Source organism: Pelobates fuscus, chromosome 2 (genome assembly GCF_036172605.1).
Source record: "Pelobates fuscus isolate aPelFus1 chromosome 2, aPelFus1.pri, whole genome shotgun sequence".
NCBI classification, from domain to species: Eukaryota; Metazoa; Chordata; class Amphibia; order Anura; family Pelobatidae; genus Pelobates; species Pelobates fuscus.
In genome coordinates, this window is record NC_086318.1 from 164819121 (window position 1) to 164823392 (window position 4272).

Consider the following 4272-nt stretch of genomic DNA (forward strand, 5'->3'; position numbering starts at 1 on the left):
CAGCTATGCCCAGGGTCGGAGTAACATAGGGGCTGATGGAGCTGCAGCTCCAGACCCAGACCCAGGCACATGACATAGGCCCATTTAACAAAAAAAAAATACTTTTTTTTTGCAACCTGACTGGTATTTTATGTTTTTATTTGGGGCTGGCTGACCGTGCCGGTATTGCAGTAATACCAGCAATACAATTGCAGATATTTTTCTCAGTATAAACGGAGATTACTCTGCAATACCAGCACCAGCCAGTAGGGGTCACTGTGTGTGGAGAGAGGCAGGGATAGGAAGTTACAACATATCCCTCCCTGCCTCTCTCTACTCACTGATCCGCGGGGGGAGCAGCTACACAGCACAGAGAGTCCAGACAGCAGCTCCCAGCCTGCAGAGACAGCCTACAGCTCAGGTAAGTGAAGAATGGGTGGAAAGGCAGCAGGGACACATAGGGACACTGGTAAACATGGGGACACTGGGAAACATGGGGACACTGAGACACTAGGGGACACGTTGAGACATGGGAACGCTGAGACACATGGGGACACTGTGAGACATTGGGACATTGGGAGACACATTGTGACACATAGACACTAGGCATACAGTGTATCCATGTCTCCCAATGTCCCCGAGTCTCCTAGCCAGTGTCCCTAGTGTCTCAGTGTCCCCTAATCTCCCAGTGTCTGTGTCCCCATGTCTCTCAGTGTCCCTAGTGTCTCAGTGTCCCCATGTCTCTATGTCTCCCAGCCAGTGTCTCAGTGTCCCCATGTCTCCCAGTGTCTGTGTTCCCATGTCTCTCAGTGCACCTAGTGTCCCCATGTCTCCCAGTGTCCCCAAATGTCTCAGTGTACCCATGTCTATATCCACAAGTGCACCCATGTATCCCAGTGTCCCAAGTGTGTGTCCCCCCATTCCTCCCGGCCAGTGTTCCTAGTGTCTCAGTGTCCCCATGTCTCCAGTGTCCCCTAGTCTCCCAGTGTCTGTGTCTGCTTGTCTCTGTGTCCCTAGTGTCTGTGTCCCCCTTTCACCCAGTGTCTCCATGTCTGGATCCACAAGTGCTCCCAGTGTCCCCAAGTGTCTCAGTGTCCCTGGATCTCTCAGTGTTCCCATGTCTCACTGTGTCCCCATGTTTCTCAGTGTCCCCTAGTATCCTAGTGACACGGGACACACTGAGACATGGGGACACTGGGGGAAATGGGGACACTGAGACACTGGGAGACTAGGGGACTGGGCGACAAGGGGACACTGACACTGTGATACATAGGGACACTGATGCCAGGCTGGCCTTCCAATTCTTTGGACAGACATGCCCCCTTGTTGGGCATGTTCGCCCCTTTTGGCTGTACTGGTCACGTGATTCGTATCAGTGGCCCACCCTTTTACCCTGGCGATTGACTTCCTGCATCACTGGACACTGCTGTTAGGGGGTATGGATTTACTTGAAAGATGAAAGCATACATTAGAGAGAGATTAGCATAGAATATGTGTTTTCTTATAGCTGCAACCTTTGAGTTTCCCTCCAACACCATCTCCATCAGATCCATGTCGCTTGAGAGGTATGACTGTTTTAGTGTTTTTGGTCGATAAGATTCTGTAATTAGGCCCCATCATAATTGTCAGCACCAGGCCCACTGGGCTCTTAATCTGGCCCTGGCTATGCCTCATTCCTAATAAGGCTGAAACAATCATCTGGGGTTGCTGTGTCTCTTGTACAGAGGGAACTTGCTGGCATTTTGGATCTAGACTGCCCGTATTAGTGGGATCAGTCTGATATGTTTCAGAGATGTTCACTCTGTAATGGCACAAGATGAGCCAACACCAGAGATCTGAGCGGGGACCCACAGAAGGGCAGGCTATTTCAGCTGCTGCCCGTTCTCAGCGTACTCTTGCGTCCTGTTTTTTTGCTCTCCATAATTACATGCATACAAGTTTTCCTATAAGGTATATATACTAAACAGTGATTTATTTATTTATTTGGGCAGTGGAGTGTCCATTTAATTAATACGTACAATGAATACTTAAAATGACAATTACCGTAAACTAATACAACATTCAAGTATAAAACAGTAAAACTACCAGTCTCCATGACAAGTTTTAGACTGGAGATTTGTCCTCAATGCTTCTCTAGGTAAAGCATTAGATTGTCCTACACAGGCCATTTCTGCACCTAAAAAATATAACTTTTTTCTGCAGCTAATTCATGGCTTAGGAAATATTTGTGGGGTTTTTTTGTGACAATTAGTTGTATGCATTAAAACATATATACACTTTTGAAGATAGAGTTTCCCTTTAAGGTTAAGAGGTAACAGTGAAGGTTAAGTATGGATGTGACCTTGATTGTCTTATGCCCCACTTTCTTTGCTAATGATCTGATACTTGATAGTCCCTCAGCTACTCTGTTTATTACAGAAAGGTCTCTGGTCTACTGATTGTCTAATACTAATGGACTAACAGTCATTTCACATTTAAGTGTGGTTATTAAGGGTAAACAAAATCTTGCTGTTAATGAAGCATGTCTAAATTTATAGTGGTCACAGCCATAGCAAGCCATTGCAAGGAAGAAGGACAATTGAAGTGTACCTTCGGGGCTGACCTACGACTAAATTGTATATTCTCTCTACAAACGCTTCTTCACACGTCCAACATTTTTACCCCATCAAGTGAAATATTCCACCAAGATGTTTGACACAATGAGCAGTGGTGTATCCTGGTTTTGTGCTGCCCTTTTTTTTACTTTAACCCCCCCCCAGCCTCCTTACCTTTGGGAATGCTGGGGGGGGGTCATCTTTTTTCCCTGGTGGTCCAGTGGCTGCTGGGCTGCTGCTGGGCGGTCGGGCGGCGCTCTTGGGCGGCTGGCGAGGGAGCACTTCATCTGAGCTGTCTGCTCAGCTCCCTCGCGCGCCGCACAGTGAGGCTGGGAGGCGGAGCCGGAATATGACGTCATATTCCGGCTCCCAGCCTCACTCTGCGGCGCGCGAGAGAGCAGACAGCTCAGATGAAGTGCTCCCTCGCCAGCCGCCCAAGAGCGCCGCCCGACCGCCCAGCAGCAGCCCAGCATGTCTGTTAGCCGCAAGGCTAACAAGACATTTGCCTTGGGCATTTGGGGGGCGGCTTTTTTTGCCGCCCCCTAGAAAATGCCGCCCAAGGCAAATGCCTTGTTTGCCTCGCGGCTAATACGCCCCTGACAATGAGCACCTGGTTTGTAAACAACTGATTTGTCTTAAACACCCACTTGCTTTATGACAGTTGGTACATTTTGAAATGCATTATTTTGTCCAACAATGCCAGATATTACATCTAAGTGTTAATGCATTATTTTAAGAATGTTATACATCTCTATTGTATAGGGAGGGACAAAGTCACTGTAAAAATATCTGCATTTTAATATCAATGTAAGGGTTACGCCCGCTTCACAGTGACAGACAAAACTCCCCGTTTAACGCACCGCAAACAACTGCTAACAGTCCATTTGCACAACCGCAAACTCCCCATTTGCACAAGGTTGGATACCAAGCTAGCCATGTCCCGTTCCTTGTCCTCACTGATGTCATTGAAGGTCTCTTCCTCCACCCAGCCACGTACAACACCAAGGGTCCCCGAAAGGTGACAACAAGCCCCCTGTATTTTTTTTTAAATGTACACTACTGTTACACCAGATATGAGTTGCACTGGTGTGACACTGTGCCCTGGCAGGCCCTGAAACGCACACGTGTGAAGGAAACTGACTGCTATTATATTACATTCAAAAAAGTTTTGTTTTTTTTAAATGCAAGCTATTGTGACACCAGATATCAGTGGTGGCACTAGGCAAGTGGGCACAGTATACGCTGTGAGCCTGACACACACGCTGGCAGGCAGGCAACTGCAATTAGATTACACAGAAAAAAAAAAAATCAGACTGATGTTCTAGCCCTAAAAAGGGCTTTTCGGGGTGCTGTCCTTACAGCAGAGATTAGATGAGTCCTTCAGGACTGTAGTGGACACTGAATACACTAGCCTAGCTATCGATTTCCCTATTAAATCAGCAGCAGCTACACTGTCCCTCCTCTCACTAAGAATGCAGCTTCCGGGGGGCGGGGCCTAGCTGTCATGGAGGAAAGACGCACTTCGTGTGAGCTCCCTCAATATTTCACTTTAAGCAGCTATCAACAAGCGAATTTCACTGCAGAAGGGGATGACCCAGCAATGTTGCTCCTACCTGACCGACCCGACATGCTTAATAGCGGTCAGCAACTCGAGAGAGTCTTACTTATCTCCGCGTGGCAAGTGTGGCCTGGTGCTCAC